The 22,595-nt window shown below is 35.0% G+C and overlaps 1 protein-coding gene and 1 long non-coding RNA gene across 20 annotated transcripts in view; both read left to right on the top strand.

Moving 5' to 3' along the window:
- Positions 1-22,595, top strand: part of LOC141404013 (phosphatase and actin regulator 1) — a 553,592-nt gene that overhangs the window by 215,872 nt on the left and 315,125 nt on the right. The window lies entirely within an intron of this gene.
- LOC141404021 (uncharacterized) lies at positions 10-22,303 on the top strand. Its single transcript, XR_012412934.1, has 2 exons — positions 10-7,154; positions 7,583-22,303. It is a non-coding gene; the product is annotated as an uncharacterized lncRNA (long non-coding RNA).

Below are 22,595 nucleotides of genomic sequence, written 5' to 3'. Positions count from 1 at the left end.
CCAAACAACAACACAGACAAAATAAAAATTCCGGTTTAACCACTCACTCTCTGGTCGACGTCATTGTTGTTTTTGTTTTCATTTTGGTGTTTGTTTATTTTACTCTTTGTGCTGTTTCGTTCGCTTGTTGCCAACCTTTGTGCCGACGACTATTTGCCCTAAACAAGAAATGAAGTCCAAAACTAAAACGAGTTGCAACAACAAAGCACAAGAAAATCATCAATTATCACACTCTCTGTGTTCTCTGCAACCGGCTCTCTCACTCTCTGTTTAAGAAAAACTTAAGACACTTGGTATTTTTGGCCGATAAGATGCCTGCCACTTGTGTTGTGTTTTTCTGCACATTTCCTTTTATTGTTTTCGATTTCATTTTCGTCGACCATTTCGTCCAAACAAACGTCAAACAAAAAATGGAAAAATACCGACAAACGACAAAAGTCAGCCGTTGTTGTGCAGCAGGTGTAAAAATGTTTTCCTTATTTAGTTTGGCGTCTCTGTTTTGTTCTTGATCGTTGTCTCAGATCATCTGTCTCTTTTCCTCTCGTTGATATAGGCTATGTCAAGAATAAATATCATCGTAGTGTTTACCTTTTATGATTGTCTTGTATTACTCAAATTTTATAAATTAGAACATAGAATATGAGAAATTAAGAAAGGTACTCTAAAAATTGGATTCACCTGGTCCTATATTCAGTGGGTTTTATGAAATGTGTCGTATTCTACTTTTGTAATAAACACGTCCATTTGTCACTTAGAAAGCAATGCAACAAGGTACGGTACAGCAAACCATTGCGGCGTTTTTCAAAAACCCATTAAAACACAAGCTTGTTGCCGTGCCGGATACTGGATACGGGGCAAACCTTCGACTAGAAAGTGATGCTTTCGTCTATGGGCGGATCGAATACCGGCTACACAACCTAAATCCCCAGCAACATTTGAAGGAAGGGGTTCTTTGCGATGACGTGATTTCATGTCATCTTTTGCATTGGTTCAAAGCAAGTCGTGAAAGATCCGATCTTTTCATTAGGATTTGAACCAATGCAAAGGAAGTCGTGAAAGATCCGATCTTTTCATCAGCATTTGTACCCATTCCATCGATCCAATAGAGATGATGTTTGTGTTTTTATTTACACACCTGTTTATTTTCATTTTGGTATGTTCCAGTACTCCAAAAATCTACTAATTTTTACTATTTTTTTCCGATAACATAAAGGAAAAATTGTTATCGTAGTAAAAATTAGTAGATTTTTGCAGGTTTTGGAACAGACCAAAGTTGTTTGAACTGTCGTCGTGATGTTGTCTTACATTTCCTGCATATCAGACAACTAAAACTTGGTATTGTATGAAGCTCGAATTGTCTGCAATAAAAACGAAGTCCCAATCATCGAGCTAAAAATAGAATCGGACCGCACACATTGCTATTTTAAAAGTTCCCTTGTCTGTTCTTAATCTGACATACAACGAAATCAATAAAATCTCGCTTCTTGGAATTTGAAAAAAAGTCCGAAACCAAAAGGAACAAGAATCTGAAAATAAAGAAGAAACGACTTTTGGAAAGAAACAATTAAAAATAAATTAATTAATCATAAATGGTATTTTCCAGAAAAAGTCTCTCCTCCCCGTTCGTTACATTTTGTTCTTAGAGATCCCTAAAGCAAGCCGGGTTGTAGATCCCTACATATTTTCGTCACTAAACAAAAGAGTATAAATTTCCAAAATGTTGTTATAAAATAACAAAATTATATAAATAAAAGTAATTTACGAAATAAAAATGCTTAAAGGAGTGCATTTGGAGTCCATGTCGAAATCTGAACTGTTGATGGGAAGATAATAGAAAACACCTTTTGTAAGATGAAAGAATATCAGTTGCGGAGAACGGAGGAAGTAATCTTTTGCGTTGCAGCGGTGGTGATTACATTACAATTTTGGATGTAAACTTTTTGCTGATCAATTAATTGTAGTTATTTCGTGAATTTGTTTGAATTAATAAAGAGTTTTGTTTGTCCATATTTCAATAGAGCATTTCCATTTTCCAAACAAGACATGAAAACGTCATGCCAAGGGGTTGGTGAAAATGACATGTCAAAGCATTGGTAAAAATGACATGCAATGCATTGGTTAAAATGACATGCTTAGGATCCAAAAAAGAACGTCATCTTTTGGGGGTCACGCTCATATAAAATTCATGAGTGAAAATGACAAAAAGATGACATGCCAGATCACTTGCACCCATGATTCAACTCATGATTTTTCATCGAAGATTTTACTGGGATCCTTTTGGTGGAAAGGTTTCTAAAATCTTTTAATAACTAAACAATGTTGATGCCGATGCTTCTAGTTCCATAGAGAATCCGAAATGTCGACTTACTAATTCGGTTGCAAATACATAGTGGCTAAGAGCTTCAACCCTGCAAACATTTGCTATCGCCTAAGAATAATTCGCGATTATCCTGGGCGAATAATTTGTCGCAGGCGATATCGCCTACAAATCTTCCGCGTAAAAGTAAGTGTTTATGGAATGTTCTTTCTTCTTTGTGTTTTTTCATTTGTTGTCTTTGATTTTTACCCCTTTTGTTTTCTTTTCTGATTTGTTATAATTTTTATTATTCCTTATGTTGTGTGGTTGTATACTGGTTCTCATTCACTTTCTTCATTTCACTTGGCAAACCCGGACATGTGTTATGTTTGTCATTTATATCAAAGTTATGCCATTTATATCAAAGTTATGTAGAATGTGTATATGGGAATTTTATGCAACCAAATCAAACATTTTAGTAACAATCGCGTGATCGGGGTTCGGAAGAATAATATATTATTCGCCTGCACTAACAACAGCGGAACATAATACAAATTCGCGGAAAGATCGCCGAGAAACATAGCAGAAGATTCGTCGTAGGGATTGAAAATAAACAATAATTTTTGAGAATCGTCTACAAATTACTCGCGTGGGTGAATTTTATATAAAAATTCTCTAAAAGATCGCCGGAAAGAAGCGCAGAAGAATCATCTGATGAAAAAAATCGTCCAACAATTTCCAAATGTTTGCAGGGAAATGTCATGAAATAGGCACCGATAGGTACCGATGTATGGAGGATATACCACAACATTGATGAAGGTCAACAATTTTTGGTAATGTCTCCAGAAAAAGGTATACAAAAGTAGAGTACGAGGGCAGTTCGGAAACTTCTTAGCCTAGCACAAAAAGCGCGGTATAAACAAAAAAAGTTAAGTTTTTTTGGAAACTTCCATCTCTGTTATGAACACATGTTAAATTTTGTTTCGATCTGGCGACTCCTTCATATAGAAACAGGTGTTCAAAAATGACGCATCCGCAATTTTTTTACATTGGAAAATTAGAGATGCGTGCTGTCATTAAATCTATATATATAAAGTAGAAAAATGTTTGTACGTTTGTTTGTTTATTTGTTTGTTTGAAGTTTATGGATTCAAAAACCGCTAAACCGATCTTCCTCAAATTTTCAGAGTATATCACTACATGACCTGAAAGTAACATAGGCTATAAAATGTTTTTAAATTCCGCTTTGATCCGGAGATATAGCATCAGAATCGGAGGTACCTCAAAAAATTTAGATGTTGTATGCAAATATCTATAGAATGGTATCTTTTACCATCTCCAAATTTTAGATGTGTGAATGAATTTGGTCTAGAAATACATTTGCCAAGTTATATTGAAATCGGCTCAGATTTGGATATAGCTTCCATATATATTTTCGGCCGATTTTAGGTATTTGGTGCACGAAACACGCTATATATCTCCGATTTCAATGTAATTTGGAATGTGTGACGAAATTCGGTATAGAAATTAGTGTGCCAAATTATATCCAAATCGGTTCAGATTTGGATATAGCTCCCATATATATTTTCGTCCGATTTCATGTACTTGATGCACCAAACACGATATGTATACCCGACTTTAATGAAATTTGGAAGAAAATTATACCTTAGTCGGGGTAGCGAAGCGCACTGGGTTCAGCTAGTATTTACATAAAAAAGGTTTATCGGGACACGAAATTCATAATGATATGGTGAATGTGTTCGGTGAAAGTGCTCCTTCATATGCAACAGTAAAAAATTGGGTCGCTGAATTTAAACGTGGTCGTACAAGCATTGAAGATGAACCACGTAGTGGACGTCCAAAAACAACAACAATAACAGAAATTGTAGCCAAAGTGCATCATATGGTATCAAATGATCGACGAATAAAAGTGCGTGAAATTGCTAATATCATGGGCATCTCAAATGATCGAGTCCATTTAATTTTGCATGAAGAACTACAGATGAAAAAGCTTTCTGCAAGATGGGTGCCGCATTTGTTAACAGTCGATCAAAAACGCATAAGAATGAACATTTTTCAGGCTTGTTTGGATCGTTTTAAGCGAAATAAAATGGATTTTAAGCGTCGTTTGATAACTGTTGATGAGACATGGATCCACCACTATACTCCAGAGACAAAAGAACAATCCAAACAATGAACTGAAGCTGGAGGAAGTGCCCCAAAGAAGGCAAAAACAATTCAATCTGCTGGTAAGGTTATGGCAACGGTTTTTTGGGACTTCAAAGGTGTTTTATAGATTGACTATCTGCAAAAGGGTAAAACAATAAATTCAGAGTACTATTGCAACCTTTTGGATCAATTAAATGTACAAATTCGAGAAAAACGTCCTGGCTTACTACACAAAAAAATAATTTTTCATCAAGACAACGCACCAGCGCACAAGAGTGTTTTAACAATGGCTAAAATCAACGAATTAAAGTACGAATTGCTTGACCACCCACCTTATTCTCCTGAGTTACCTCCTAGTGACTTCTACTTGTTCCCAAATCTAAAAAAATTCGTTGCTGGCAAGCGATTTACCTCAAATGAAGATGCAATCACAGTTGTAAACCACTATTTTGAAGACCTTGACGAAAACTATTTTAATCAAGGGATAGAATTGCTAGAAAAGCGTTGGACTAAGTGTATTGAAGTTTCAGGAGATTATATTGAAAAATAAAAATATTTTTGAAAAACTAACTATTCTCTTTCATTGATAGGCTAAGAAATTTCCGAACCGCCCTCGTAAGTGCACCAATAGTCGGCACTTGAATGATTTGCCTAACTTCAATCATTCACCATTCAGAGTAAATTTTTCCACTTGCTATGAACCAAAGCTTATTTGCTTCGAAATTTTGTTTTCTTTTTGACGAAATAAAAAAAGTGTTGAATTCTTTTTCATAAATTCGAGAAAAATACGAATTTAGTGGAATAGTGTTTTTTTCTAACAGTCGGCACCATTTCCCAATTGTGGGCATGACATATTCCAGTAGTCGGCATATCGTTAAAGAAATGTTATAAGTTGATCGTTTTTTTATGTTAAACAACAAAAAACGCACTTTTACACATATAATGATTATTTTAATCCATATTGCTTTTAAAAATTAAATCATTTTAAGATTTTGTAAACATTTTGAATTCAGTTAAAATTTATTTTTTATGTGTTTATAATTATAACATAAACCTAATTATTGGACAGGTCAATAGTTTTTGCATTTTTTGTTCACATTCCAATTAATTTTGCATTAAAAAAAGAAATTTTTTACAGTTTCGAGCTAAAAATAATTGACAAAGCGCAATTTTTTACCCCATGCCGACTTCTGGAAAACTTTACATTTTGTTTTCCTTAAAATCGGCATCAGCTAAAATGGCAGAATTACAATATTTTTTTAATAATTTCTTTTTCTAATGTGTTCTTTTGAATATTATATACCATCACAACAAAAATGTTATTGAACATTTTTTCATTTTAATACAATTACAGACATTATTATGTTGACGTATCCACTAATTTTCCTTAAGAGACATTTTCGGTTGTGGTGAAAAACTCTCACAAACTAAAAGTTAAATTCCCATATAATAAATGGTCCTAAGCTCAGTGACATTTTACAAAGAGATAGCTGACAATATTTTTGAAGCATTTTTAAGATCATTTTCAATTTTTGTTATAATTTGTAGTTATTTGTGTTAAAAGACAAACGATGCCGACTACTGGTATATGCCGGAATTAGGAGCACTTACAATATATCCGTGAACGGGTTTAAATCTGTACTTAGCCAAATACTATAACTTGTGTGGGGGATGGAATGACGGCACATATAGGGGGTTATCATCAACGACAATTCCCGAGAATTTTTTCACTTTCTCCCTTAAGTTGCAACGGCGGAAAAACAAAACTCACGGCGAAATATCATTCATGATAACCACCATATAGTCCATCTAGGAATAAGACGTACGTTTGGCAGAATCTGAGCTCCGATTTGCTCAAGTTTACTCGCGAGGGGGAGTACTCTAAGAGTACGAGAGTTTTACAAGAGGTTTACACACAACCCTTGTGTGCGAGTATTCCTCGTTGAAAAATAAGATTGGGAGCCAACTTCTGGAAATAGAGTAAGAGTTTACTGAAATCGAATAGGCAAATAATTTTTTTCCGATTTGTTTGTTTAGTAAACAGCACAAAGCTAATATAGAACACAAGCGAACACACTGTCATAAGTTGTGTTGGTACATATTTTCGACAGTGAAAAAATACATAGAAACGAAAAGGGTAGAATCTGCTCGATTTCGAGCGTATTTGACTTCCTCGTAAAAACGAACGAAGTATGTGAGTTTTTACTCGAATTCGAGCGAGCATTGCCTAGAACTATTCCGACGTACTTCATTCAGAACTTATCTTGAGAAATAGACTTTTTTAGTTGGATTTGCAGAAAGTATGGACATAGCGGTACATCTTCAGGCATATATAATCGGACAACATCTTCAGGAGGTAGGTACCTTCCTTACAGAATTTCAAAATTTTCGCTTAAGTCCAGTTTAAGGACAGTTCGAGGATCATTTGCAAATTTTTACCAATGTAATCATGTTTACAGTGATATAATATAATATGTCTGTTCCAGAAGCTGCAAGAATCTGGAAATGTTTACTACGATAACAATTTTTTCTTTGTGTTTTCCCACAGTCCTGTTTTTCGTGTGTAAGTCCATACTTCCTGACATGATGGTCCAAAAGCTCTAAAAAATCTACGGTGAACAAGTAAAATGTCTAGTGGCCATGATAACTATCGACAGGAGTGATTAACATTGGTTCAACTATCAAAAGTGTGTCTCATATCGACGCCTCCAAACAATAGTATGCTAAGTCGACTTAGCATGTTTTCAAGTTCTTTACATTTTTATATTTAACGTCCTTTAACTTAAATTCTGTCAAATTTTGGTAATGATCGGACAATCCGAACAGAAGTTATAAACAAATATTTACTTAGCATAGTACTGAAGGTCAAAGACATTTCCAAACTTTTAGAGCTTGTCCTGCAAAACTCGCTTTTCAGAATTAGCAAACTATTATTTGGAGGTGTCGAACGTCCTTTAACTTAAATTCTGTCTAATTTTGGTAATGATCGGTCAATCCGAACAGAAGTTATAAACAAATATTGACTTAGCATAGTACTGAAGTTCAAAAAAATTTCCAAACTTTGAGAGCTCCTCCTGCAAAACTCACTTTTTAGACTTAGCATACTATTATTTGGAGGTGTCGATATGTTGAGACCAAATTCGTTTTAGCCGATTTAGCCATGTCCACGCTTTGGCATTACGAAACAGAAAACCGTTTACCAAAAATTGTTAGCATAAGTAAATATTTTGGTGTACTCTCTATATTGCTTCTATTCACAGGCTGAGTCGGCAAAGTCGACTGATGGCCTTTAACTCGTTTTCATTAGCTCCAATATGTTTACTCTCAAATTCGATATATACATTAGAAATCGATGATGGAAAAATCATGGGTTTTGGCCAGGAACTTTGAGTACTGAGCGATGCGGAATCTTTGCTAACTCACTTAGTGGACCTTTAAATGAACGGCGACAAAGTCTGGTGTAACATTAATAATGATAATTAATAGTACACGAATACTTTCTATGAAATAGTGACATATTTTCAGTGTCAAAATGGATTTTGTAAAAACAGATACAAAAGATTCGCTTCGATTGGTTTGTTTTATTTTGAGTTGACAAACTGTAGATCATCCGCAGTTGTTTTCTATTTGCTAATGTTTAGAATGTGCTATATTTCGGTTTTACCAGATTAGAAATTAAGATGTGAGACGAAATGTAGTTTTATGAAATAATCATGTGATTGAGTCATATCTACGCTTTCGTGTATTTCATGTCAATTGGATATTTGTCAAACACATTTGTTTACGTTTTTTTAAGTCACAATAAAACTAAAAACAAAATGACATACCGTGACTTGAATTAGCAATTTAAAATATATGAATGAATGTATGAAGGTATTCAGATTTATTTATTAGAATCTGTTGCTATTTTGAAAAACATTTTAATTTTAAAAATATTTAAGTATTTAATTGATCATTCTTCCCTTAATGTGTCTATAATCCTTAGACACACAAAGCAAAAATAGGAAAGAAACAATTAGCTGAAGGCTTAAAAAATTGAAAGAACATAAATACTTAAATCTGTGGATTACTCTCAATTTTCTAATAAATGTAGTGCTACGTAATTAATTGGGAGCATATTTAAAGAATTAAAATGCACAAACGTTTAACAAAGTTCTTTGGTTTTCAAAAAAAGAAAAAAAAAGGAAAGCAAAAACGATATTGTATTTATATTTTATACAAAAAGAGGACAACCAAAAAAGTATTTTAGGAAAAGAAGTGCAATAAGCCGTTGTCTGTGGAAAGGTTCACTGTTCCGAATAACTAATTTTTGAAACCATCTTGTCGCAAACTCCATGTTGCGTTACATCTTACAGAAGCTATTTTACTTCGTCGACACTATTAAAGAAAAAATAGAAACATTTGGATTTGAATTAAAAAAAATTAGTGAAAGTGTTACACACGTCCATTTCGATTGTATTGCACATGACGCCAGAACCCAATTATTGATACCAATCAATTACCGTTAATTAAATAAGTTTTGTTTTCTACTTTGTTGTTATGTTTTTTTTGTTGTTGTATGATATGGAGCGCATAAGTTTTGACTCTGCGCTTCAAAACGTTTTATTTATTTTTCTGTTGTTCGGTTCATTTTGATTGATTTATGTTGTTGTTAATCCGCATTACTTTTCAGTCATTCGCTCTATTTCTATTTGTTTTTTTTTTACTTCAACAATACAGCGAAAAAAAAACAAAAAGCCCAATAACCGCAACAAAAATAACTATTTCAGTCATTCGGTCAGTCATTGTTTGAGCAAACCCTATTCCTTGTTTCCAACAAAAAACTAGTCACTCAGTCAGTCATCAACGGCAAAGTAAACCGTTCAAATGGAATGGCACACACCATTACATACGGATGAATAGGCAGCATATGGATGAATGAATGGGTTGGACGGACGGACGGAGAGACTTACTTTCAGGGGGACACGAGGCAGTATGACTTTTAACTACTGAACTATAAAAATACACAAAAGTTCATTGCACCGCTTGAATAAGGAAGCTCAGAATAACAGGTCGCTGCAGCGGCTGTTTATGATGAAAAGTAATAGAAATTGGAACACCAATAAAGCACAACAGAACTAAGTTGGTGGAAAACACGGAAAACCCTACATTTAAGCCTTTTATGTGTTTACGTGCCTTTAAAGATTTCTGTTTGGCTTGGCTTTGCACCAATGCACCACCATGCCCATCATCATCATCAGCATTACACCAACCAACCATCTAAGCCAACTCTATGGACAACTTTGTAATGCCTGTGGTTTGGTTAGAATCAAAGGCGAACGAATGACTGCTTGTTCGTTCGTTCATCCATCTATCAAATGAAATGCATTGTTGCAGTTGGGATTTGTTGTTGTTGTTTCTAAAGCGGCTTTGATATTGCGGAATGCTATTATTGAGGTCTTTGATTTTTTCTTATGCTTTAGAAATACATCAATCAGTAGATTAATTTTTAATTTGAAATATTGTCTTAAAAAGTCAGTGCATTACATTATGCCGAAATAATATTCGCCTTAGAGTCTGCGTTGGATTTCATGTTCCACTCATTTCATTGGAGTTGTCACAATTAGACAGGTCAATACCATCGAATAAATATTTGAAAGACTGACAGGGCTGACTTCAAAGATTGCACTAAAATGAAAAAACGAAGTTCTCTGTCTTGTAATCCTTAAATCACCTTTTTTGGGGGTAATTGTTGCTCAGCATGAAGTAGTGATTTCACTCATTCTTTGGAATCGATTCTAATTAACAAATAAACTAGTAAAAACGGCATAACCTCTGAACATGTGCATTGATACATTAATCTATGGTCATTCCTAAAAAGTTTTGACAATGTTGTGGTCTTTTTGTGGAAGTATGAACTTGCCGACCATAATGAAAATGACTGGTTGTTTGAAACTGTTTTTGGATGTTTATCTTGTGGACGTGTTGCTAACAAATTTGATTTGGATTCAACGTACCTGAAGGAATGGACCGACATATTCCATCTTGGGGTGGAAATGCTTTTGGGAGTTATTATTTTGGATAGTTTTCGTGCCAACATAGTTCGTTGGTTTAATTGGTCACTGAAAGTTATTTTTAGAGCTAGAAACTTGGCACTTTCCGCAAAAAATCATTTTATCGCAAGGATTACCTTCGGTCAGAATTTCAAAACCTTTCTTAAACATTTATCAAACTGCACTAAGCGAAAATTTTGAACTTTTGCGAGGGAGGTACCCGAGGGTGTTGTCTTATATTGTACCTTCTTGAGACTTGGGGTATATTCGGAAGACATTCTACGATGCGCAAAGTTTTGGCTCATCAGTAATTTTAGTTCAAGCAGGCTATTATATCAGGCAGTTTGGACTTGACCCCGTCGAAATTGGGGACGCAAGGACAAGATGGTGCAAAAAAAATTCAAAACGATCCGATACATGTCCTTAATAACATTTTGTTTTTAATTTTGTGTGGGAAGTACTCGAATGAGTGGACTGATATGGGTTAGAGTTGCATAGTTGCGGATCGAACTAGTTCCCAGGAACTATTAGGGACAAGGAACTGTTGGAACTACATCCAGCTTTTGTGTTCACATAGTTTATTTTATAGCCCGTCCTTCAATTCTACACTCACTTCGATTTTTCTCGTTCATCACTGATAAATAAACGTAAATCACTTTACAATTCCGTAAATCACTCGTAGAACTTTGTACGAACTATGGAACGAAGTAAACAAAAAGTACGATGAAAGAAAAAGTTTCATTGAACTATTTCGATCTCGGAACTGAAAAGGATGGAACTGTTTTGGGAAAGGAACTAGAAATATGTACTGCGATGTGAAAATTTCGGATCAAATCGAATGTTCAAGTCAATTCATGAACAAGTCATCACAATCCTTCGTAAATTCAATTCCAGGGCACTTGTACCGATGATTGCATTCATTCTTTTGCATCAAGCATAATAATGAGGTGGCAAATTATTGAGATACACTACAGAAGAATCCTTTCCTTGTCCCTTCTACGATATTCATGGAAAACAGTTTTTTTACGTATGTATTCTGCTATAACCAGGTTATGACAATATTTATTTCCATATGAATTTTAACAAACATTCAAATCCTTATCGTGCTTCCATCTTTTTACATTAATAATTGCAAAAAATACTTCTTTACGCGTTTAAGGTTCAAAACACGTTTTCCGCACTCCATTCTCATCAGGATGATTGCGCGAGAATATGTTTTCTATCCTCTTCATGTGGTACACTACTCTAATGTAATTTGTATTCCGATGCTGATGCTGTGCAAACATTTTTCATTTTTTGCTCGTTTGCAAAAACGTTTTCCCTGTTTTCACATCCATACAGACAACAACAACGAGAGAACACAACAAAACAGAGGTCTTCTTTTATGCGTGTGTCGGAGTATGAATGTTCGCTGCTATCATTTTAGTTATTATTTTTTTATATACTTTACGACTGATACTCCTTTGTGCTGTGGATTTTTTATATTTGCCATTGCCTTTGCTCTTGACTCTCCTGGAGCTCGGGATGCTTGATGGGTCATATGACACCGACAAACTTTGTAAATAAACACCGGGGAGTAGCTAGATAGCGACACAGCGAATCGAAATCAGAGTAAAGTAACAACAATTTGTCTAGACAGTGTTTATTTCTAGAATTAATGCAACAACAAGCAGACCGAATAAACCAAACTAAGTTATGTGTTGTGAAAATGACAACAACTAGCAAATTTCGAAAGAGAAAACTATCAAAAAAACTAGAAAATTATTATTTTAAATTGTTGCGTAGTATTGTTGTTATTTTTAACATACTTGGAGAGGGTATAAAGAAACCCCATCATGTTACCGACAGTTTTTGCTGTTGTACAGCTTTCATTAAATTTAAGGTGATTTTGGCTGATTGAAACTCCCTCTTTATTGGGCCTCTCTTTGAAAAAGTTATCATCTATGACTTCCGTCTTGTTTTTGATGAGTTTAAGCATTATACGTCTGGTACAAATCCCTACTGCCAAAAATCCTTACATGTCACGTTTTTAGGGTTGCCAATTAATGACCTCAATTGGAATTATCTACTTCGATGTGTCCATTTAAACGGATGATGGATGAGAAGGATTTATGATCTAATATTATAATTTCTCCATAGAACGGTACCTCCCGATTTTCGGTATTTTGAAGGATGTCGCTTCAATATCCGAAAGGGCCTGAAATTTCGTAGTTAATTTTAATAACGCAATTTTTAAATTTTATTTTCCATGTTTCAAGGATTTTTGATACAAAATATTATTTTTGCAACCTACATCATTTTTACTAGTATAAATTTAAACCCATTTGGATCACATTCTCTGGTATAAACAAAATTCTCCCTTATTTTTTAGCTGATTGGAATTTAAAAATGCCCTTTTCAGCACTGGTGGTGTAAGTTCAAAGTGCACATTCTTGCTGAGTGATGCAGTAGTCATCCAACATTACTACAGTCAGCCGCTATTCTTTATGCCATACAACGTCACAAAACAAACTTCCCATTTCATTCCACCCTACCAGTTTTGCATATTTCCATGTTTATCTTTTTTCCACATTGGATTTTGAACATAAAGGAGAAAAAGAAATGAAAAAAAACACAACATAAAACATACATTGAACAAACTCTTGCAAGTCGTACGACACACAAAAACACTTTCAGTATTTTTTTGTTTTTGTTTTTTGAAAAACATCCCCCACTTTCCCACACTCTCTTACATAAGTTTTGTCATCCATCCAGTACATGTTGAATTCTTGTATACTTTACTTGTTGTGGTTCCAATCAGAATGCCGGCAATATGTTAATGGGTGTGAGCTGTTTTTTTAGGGGAAGGAACAAAGGGTGCAAGGAATAGCCACTGTGTTGCTTTTTGAAAATGTTGGGCCAAACTTTTTACTTTTAGGATCCACACGAGTAAGCAGCATATGTGTCGTCGCCCTTACGTTTGCCATCTCCTTTCATTTTTGCGCTTTTTGTTTCATTCGCTTTAAAATTCGTATTGTTGTGTCGCCATGCGACGAGGATTGCATTGCAGAACGCACTTTGGAACGTGTGCGAATATGCTCCGCTGAACCACATCTCCAACGTTCGTCCCGTCCATTGCCTTCCAAATGAAATGAACATGTTGTTTCGATATTTATTTTTGTGGTTGTGGTTGTTTATGCTCTTTTTTCCTTTGTATGTTCTTTCATCTCTTGTTTTGTGGAGTGGAGGATGAACCACTAAAAATTCTTTTGCTGTACTCTGGTACTCTGGTACAACATTTGCCATACATTTTGCCTCAATTCTACGCACTTGCATTTATATGAATATTCCAAGTTTTACATTTGATATTCCATTCCGGGATGCTTTCAATCCGGGATACATAAATCTCGATTACAACAAATAAATTTAATGAATATTTCCTGGTTTTAGATATGCTTAGTATTCAATTTTTTGGAATGCAATTTCTCTACATCAGAAGTAAATGGTGACGTAATATATGAATATATGTAATCCATAAAATTATGACTTTCTCCCGTTTTAAGGTTTGTTAAATCGTGGTCAGCGAAAGATAGTACAGTCTATTACCATTTTTATATCCGAAACCACTTCACACAACATTGTTTTGCTTTATGGGTACCAAACGGAGGTTGTAGTTTTGGTTGTCCTTATAACATCGTCATACTTTTCTCGCAGGGAAATCCATACCTCCTAAGTAGAGATAACCCGAATCTCAAAAACCCGGGTTAAGAAATTTTGAAATCCCCAATGCTGGGATTTTTGAAAACCTGTTCGGCATCTTTACTCCTAAGGTAATGTTCCTAAAGCTTTAAAAACCGTACTCTGCTATCAACCATAATGACTGGTGAGCATGCTAAATATCGACAGATGTACTAGCTTAGTCTGAAGTTGTCATCTCGTAATATTAGTTTCAGAGAATTTTTAAAAATCTATTTAAAATGCGTTTTAACGAAAAAATTCACATTCACAACAGTGCAAAAAAAAAAATTTAAAAAATCGGCTATATTTTATAAATTAAATTTATAAAATATACTGTAAATAAATAAATAAATTTTTAAAAAAAAATCTGTCTCGATTTTTATGTATTTAAAAAGCTCAAAAAACTTATGCAGGTCGGTCCATTCGTTTTTGAGCTATCGTTGGCACCGTATTCAAAAATGCCATTTCGTAAAAACAACGGTCTCATCACTATGAACGGTCATATATCAGCATATTTTGCTCCAAGCTAAGAGGACCGAAAATTTCCCAAAACCTTACACCTACAACCAAACTATTTTATTATTAATTAATTAAGATTTAGGTCCAATGATAATGAGATTTTTATTTTTTTTTTCATAGAATAAAAAATAAGTTATATTTCTGCCGACAAATCGGCTGATACTTTTTTACTTGTTGTAGAGGATTTAGACACATACACCTCTTCTTAGAATCTTAATTTAATGTTTCTCCTAACGCTATGCCAAATGTCATGTCAATTTGACTATCGGAAACATTGACACATAGTTTTATTAATCCATATCTCTGTCATTTTGTGAGTTATGCCAACGTGTCTTATATCAGTGTGAAGACGGTATTTCTCCCTTGAAATAGGGGCCTAAGTTGTATGGATACATTGATCGGTATTATACATTTTAATGGTTGGGAACATGTTGATAGAACAAGAACTTATATAAAGTCCCACGTGGGTGTGTAGGGCATAGTTAGGGACCATATATTAAAAAATACTTACGATGAAAAAGAGAAAAGTAGATTATGTGCGTTGAAGAAAATGTCGCGCGTCCTATTAAACATCTAGGTCAAAAAAATCATGAAAATTCATTAGTATAGAATCAGCTAATCATTCCTTAGCGTGACAAATACGCAAATACGCACTTTGAAGTCATTCCAAAGATGGAGTGTGGTGGTTTCACCGAAAGGCATATATTTGATGTTGCTGGGTACTTGCATATGTTCTCAAAAAACCCCAGAAGCGACAAGGGGCCTTCTCTCATATCAATGAGTGCGCATATTATCTCAATCACCGATTTGATTACCAACTCCGAAAGATTCTTATAGGGAAGTTTTTCATATCTGAAATAGTCAGGAAATGTTGCCAACATTACTCATAGGGGTATATTTTGCCACCTTTGTAAATGTGATGTTGTGTGGCCTGGGAATCGAATCCGGGCATGCAAAGTGCAAGGTGTACCTTTGAAAACTGAGACTCGGAAATTCAACATTCAAAGTAATAACATAAGAATGGTGAATCTAAATAAAAATCGGTATTACTTGCCTAGCTTACTTACTTAGCTGGCCCATCTCCATTCCTCTCTATTTGTTGCTTCGCACTCTGGAATACCGCGCCTTTTCATCTCATCATCCGCTTGTTTGCGTCATCTATTCCTTGGCCTGCCAATTCTGCGTGCACCGCCAAGCGGTCCGTATTTATACGCCTTTTTAGCGGGTTCATCATCGCTCATTCTTATGATATGGCCTAGCCAACGCAATCGCTGCATCTCGATACGTTTAACAATATTGATGTCGTTGTATAGCAGATACAGCTCGTGGTTCATGAGACGTCGATATTCACCGTCAACGCAGATTGGTCCGTAGATCTTTCGAAGAATTTTTCTCTCAAACACACCAAGCACTGCCATGTCTGCTTGCGTAAGTACCCAGGCTTCGGAGCCATACATCAGCACGGGTAGTATCAGTGTTTTGTAGAGCGTTATTTTTGTTTGACGAGATGTGGCTTTGTTTTTAAACTGCTTACTTAAACCAAAGTATCATCTGTTGGACAATACAATTCTTCTTTTTATTTCACAACTGATGTCGTTTGTTGTGTTTACGGAGGTGCCGAGGTAGACGAAGTCTTTTACTACCTCAATATTATTGGAACCAACTTCCACAGTCGGTCCGAGCTCAATGGACGCATTGCGCGTCGACACCATCAACTTGGTGTTCTCACCGTTTACCGCCAGACCCACTTTAGGAGATTCTCCTTCGACCTTTATAAAGGTATCAGTTACTTCTTTTACTGATCGGCCCATGATGTCTATATCATCAGCATAAGCAAGTAACATGTGACTATTGCTGTAGATTGTGCCACTTCTTTTGACGTTTGCCTCTCGTATAACCTTTTCCAGCAGGATGTTGAAGAGATCACACGAAAGGCTGTCTCCTTGTCTGAAATCGCTTTTGGTACCAAACTCTTCGTAGAGGTTCTTTCCTATTTTAACTGTGGACCTTGTGTCAGGTATTACTTGCTGCCTATTACAAATCGGGTTCATAAAAAAAATGTTATGTTCTAATTCTAACTGGAAAAATTATGTCATGCCGATTCCGCTTTTTTAAAACATAACCTATAGTTGATTATTGTATTTCCAACAAATTAAATTGTTCGTAAAAATCTATTGTTGCCCATTTCGGGCTCCATATGTTTGCCATACTTTCTTTTCCCCTATCTGCTTTCGATTCCTTTTATATTGTTTAACTCTGTTATGTATGGTTTCTTCTTCTTTACTCCTAACGAGTAAGACAAAAATTCAAACCTTTTTGTATTTTTTGTTTCCTTTTTTCAAACTTTAACATTGATTTTGAGTGGGCACGTTGTTGTTAAGGTTGCTGCGGCTATGACTAGTTCAGATGCTGACTGGTTGGCTGATGTGTTGGAATTGTTTCTGTAGATTTGCCTTTGATCCCAGCAGCATGGATGGCTGGCATGTCTGTCTGGCTGGTTTGCTCGATGATGGCAGTTTGAATGTCTAGATATTTTTTTCGTATGCGTTCTTCCTTCCGTCCTTCCTTTGTGTCGCCGTTTGAAACCTTTCCCTTGACATAGCTTTACTCCTTTGCCTTCTTTTCGGCTTTCAGTTTGGCTCTTGCCATTGAGTTTGTTTTTATGATTTTTTCTTTGCTTTTGGTTTTGTAATTTAAGCTTATTTTGGTATGTGTCGTTGTTGTTAAATTGGTTTATTGGCATTTTATGTACTTTGGTCGTTGTCGACTGAGCTGTTTGTGTTTTTTCTCCTTTGGTCTTGAATTTTTGCCTTCTTGCGACGGTGGTCTAAGCTGTTCCTTTTCTACTCTTGGCAAGATTTTGCCTGTCTATATGCGAGAGTGGTATATAATATGTACAACAACATTTGACGATAAGTGATTTGAAGATGAGAGGAGTATGGTGGCCACCACAACTTTCAATGTTAGCAGTTCTCGTTGAATATATAAGAAAGTATATTATGGTAATTTTCCTTTACTTTGGCTATACAATTTGGGTGCAAACAATCGAGTGATGATGCCAAAGGAGACATTTTTGCTGGGGCTGTATTTTAAAGTTTTATTCGGTTTCTATTTAGTTTCGTTTGTTTTTCAATTTCACAAATATTCATACTGTAGTTACAGAAGTTTTTAGTAAATTTTTAGACTCTCCTTGCTCCGAATATTCTTAGGCATGTGAATTAATCCAATCCTACGATATTTACTTTTGAAGTAATTTTTAAATTGTTTAAACAAATATTTTTTTTAAGTTATCCTATCCGAAATTTATACTTTGAATGTATGATGTTAAAGCGTTTCAACGACTTTTCACGAAGTTTTGCAGAAAGCACATTGATTTGCTGTGTGTATAAGAGAAAGATTTTGGCATCGCTTTGACATGAAATAGGCGTTTCAAAAACATTTCGCTTCGATTCAAAGTGGAGTAATATAAACATGAGATGTGTGCTTTTAATTTTTAGCACAGGGATGGAATGTTTATATCAATAAGGGAGGAAATCTCGCTACTATTGATATGTAAAGTAGGTCAAGGGTAGCACTTATTGCCAATGTTTGTCTTTAATTTTAGTTACTGAACCAAAAATTTTTTTATTTTGGCTTTAGAAGATTTGCGTTAGGGGAATGGATGAGATTTATTTTTCTGCCCTTCTTTTGTCAAAAACCTATAACAAATGTTATAAGTAAAGCTAAAACCACAGTACGAGTATGGCCTACGATCAAAAATAGGAGTAATAAAAGAATTAACCATGGACATGCCTAAGAATAACATTATATCCGAAGAATGATGAAGTTTGGAAGGAGAAGTACTTCAAGGAGTGGACCGAACATAAAATAAGTTTGAACAAAGATCCAAAGTTTGGACCCAATCTGGTACTCCGTTTGAGAGTTATGGTGCACCTCAGCCAGCCAGTCGACTCAAAAATGTCTGAAACGGATTTTGTCCAAACTCAAAAATTCTTAAAAGTATCCTTTTCCATAATTTTATAGTACCGTTTTCTACAAATACATATGTACCTAGATGTAATTTATCAACAATTACATACATACATATGTATGTATGTGTAAACCAAGGTAAAACAACACGAGAATAATTGTATTAAATTAGCTTAAGAAACAAAATACCGGTTGCTAGAACAAAACAAAAATTACGGCAATTCATATGCCAAAAACAGATTCTTTGCCATACATTTTTAGCAGAAATCTAACAAAGTTAGCATTTTATAGCTGGCTTGCTTAATAGTGTCCCACACTCCGTTTTTTTTCTTTTAAGAGTTATATAAAAAGCGGTTCTCCCTTTTTGTTGTGGGGCAACGTTGACAGAGAATGGAAATGGGAATAATGGTGTTTTATGTTTATATGCGAATGTTGCCTAAATTAAACAATGACAATATAAAGGGAGGCGACTGGGGGAATATGCCAGGGACCAAGAGAATGGACGATTGTAAGGGTCTAGCTGAGATACAGATACACATACATGGGTGTATGTATGTTCATGTATTTTTTCCCAACACAGTGTAATGACTGACAAGACAATGAAGTCAACAAAGTTGGATGAGCATTGGATGAATACTTGAAACATTACTGTTGTTGTTGTTGCTGTTGTTACCATGGATGGTGGGATGCTGGTCTTTAAGATAATGAAAACTTACACATGACTGAAATATGGGACCACTACAAAACCACCACTCACTGAAATATAGTCATTGAGATTTGGAAGAGCACCCTAGGCTTATTTTGCACACGTTTCCCATTCAAAATACAGAGAGAAAAAAATAACAACTCTTCTAAAACTAAGATGAAAATGGAAATGTTGTGGCGTTTTCCACTTCATCGTCTTTACAAGACAAGGCTTTAATGTAAAAAAAAAACAATGTTTTGTGGCGTCTTTTGTTCCACAGAATCTCCAAGTATGACAAAGCTAAGATTGTTTGTGAGCAACAATGATGGGAGAGCAAAGAGGTAATTGCCACAAGAAAAAGATGAAATAAAATTCAAAATGAATTATGCGGACATTAAAACTGGCCGAAATTGTCATTAAACAATGCTGCAATGAATATAAATTATGCCAAGTACAACTTAATCCTACGAAGTGTGTGGAAAGTAACTATTTTATTTGAGAAATAATAGGAATGAATTTGAGGGAACAAAGAACGATGTAAATGGATGACTAAATGAATATCTACACACCATTTAGGAGACACATAAAATATGTATAACAATTGTCTATTTTATGTATTCAAGTCATCAGGGAGAAAACTAACACCCATACAAATTAAATGTCTGTTCCAGAAATTGCAAGAATCTACAAATTTTTATTGCGATAACAATTTTTGTTTTATGATATCGAAAAATTAATAGATTATTGCAGTTCCGGAACAGATCATAAGTTATTTTAGTTTGATCCAACAAACCATTATATCGTCTGCTACGCACGAAAAGGTCGTAAGTCCAATCCATAGTTGGTGTACATTGCAAAGAACTAGCCTATACCTCTGGATGATAATCGGATGATATTTGGCGGAGCCAATGGACCAAACTTTTGACCATAAATCTGATAATTTCTTCTTAATAATTTAATTACTAATTTTGCAACGAAAATGTATACTTGACAGCTATGTTGCTTTATAAGCGCAAATGTGGACTCCAACTTCAAATACCACGCATATTGCAAAATTTGTAAAGAATTCAATTTTTTTTGTCGTATATCTTACTTCAAATTATATGTAGTGCTTACACATATAATACGTCCTTTGTGCTTTGCAAAATAAAAAAGGTTGATTTTTAAGTTTTGCCTTTTTAGGGCGAAGGCCATTATTTGTGGGGTTTTTAATTAATTTGATTAATCGAGCTATATGACCTAGGGAGATTACATTGAAAAATTTATATCTAGCGAAGTCCTACACACACATCAACGGCTATGCGACGATCATTTCGTCAACTGTTTAGGTTAACATCCTCAGGCATATTAGATGTTGTTGTTGCTAGAGAGTTTTCACCATTTGGAGCTCCTATTTATACATCCAAGATTGCAAATTTGCATTTGTGAATTTCAAATTGAAGCTTTTTTATTTCCAAAGACGTCTCATTTGTTCCCCTTCTACTCTAGAAATCAATTTTTCAATATTACGTTATATTACAGTTGATAGCCCTTTTCACCATACTGTAGTACGTCTTTCACCTCGAAAGATTTTAAGTGGATTGTGGTTCAGAACGCTAAGACGTCAGCAACATTGTCTGTTAGTTGGCGACGACCCAGGTTCGAATCCCAGCCGGGCTCAGCTGAATTTTTATTTTTAAGTTTTGCCTGTTTAGGGCGAAGACCATTATGTCGATGATGTTTTCGCTGATTATATGACATTTGCAAAACAGTCCGTCATAATCCCGAGCCATATGATCATACATTCGTATGTATTTGAATCATACACTTTTTAAGTTTTAAAAACGTTCCATTCTTTAAAACTATTCGATTTGGTCGATGATGCAAAAGTGACGAATGTGTGCGGTTTTAAATACATGCCAAATTGAGATCAATGGTTTGAACTGAACTTTTCGGATCAGTGGAAGAGTTTATTTCAACAAATTAATAATGGAATAACTTGCAGTTCTAACCCACATATATATTTAGCAACTCCTTTATTTAACCGCTACTTTAATTTACATCAATGGAAAGGTCAAAAGTTCTTTTCTTTTGAGAACTTAGTCAGGAATATTTTTTTATCTTTTACCATTTCATTGTTCCTCAGCTTAATATATTGAGCCGAAAATTTTCTCGTAATTGCGGCCATTAAAATATATTATCTTATAACATACGCCGCCGATGTGTTCCCTTCTTTCCTCCAAATAAACACGAAAATATTCAAAAAATATCTCGAGATGTGAATATTTCCAATTATTCTTTATTAAATTATTCTTGTTATCTATTTCTCTGGAACATCTTTAATTGAAACGAATTAAGTGCTTCCCGTTTCACTCCTATGCACCAACTTTGATATTAAATCCGAACCATAGAAATGAGGTGCCAGACAACCACACGGTTTAAGTATCATTGAAAATTACCATCAATCCATCCATCCCCTCATGCAATCTCTCCCACACAAGCAGTACTTTTTTTGACATTACATTTAACACACATTTAATATGAAGTATCATTAACTTAAATGTTTCATATGCATGCTGTACACTTTGTCGTCGTCCCCCGACCCCCTTCTATCTTCGATCGCCTACATCACAGACATTTGCTTTATTGCAAAACCAAAAATCCCGTAAATGGATCGAAAGAAAAATGACAAAAGTAAAGCCTAGCACAACAAATGGCTGGCTGTCTGCGGTGAATGAAACCAAGGCAATTGAGCAGCAGCAGCTCAGCATTGGCATACTGGTATGAGAGACAGACTCAAGTATGCCTTGCATAAAGTGACAGCATTCAGAAGACAATGACAACGATAACAGAGCCGATGATTCTCAGTACCAAATAGACATACGAACAAAATAATACAAAATAGACAAACGACGAGAGAAACAATTTAATAGAAAAGAATAGAATTGATAAACGAATAAAAAAGCAAAACACAAAGAAATGCAAGCATATATGTATTTTGAATTGAAATTAGCGAAGAGTATGTGGGAGTTGGGGGTAGGAACACAAGGACATTAGGTATGCCATTCTAGATATATATTTCAAATTTCTGGAGTAAATGAACTGATGTAAACAAGTGAGCCAAGGCTATAGTCGGGACGGGGCCGACTATGTGATACCCTACACCACTACACCTGTGCATAAGCTTTTGACTGGTAAAAGTCAAAATATTAAAATTGGGATAGCTTAG

This window comes from Musca autumnalis, unplaced genomic scaffold (assembly GCF_047663935.1).
Source record: "Musca autumnalis isolate F117 unplaced genomic scaffold, ASM4766393v1 scaffold_4, whole genome shotgun sequence".
Lineage (NCBI taxonomy): Eukaryota > Metazoa > Arthropoda > Insecta > Diptera > Muscidae > Musca > Musca autumnalis.
This window is presented reverse-complemented; position numbering and strand designations above follow the sequence as displayed.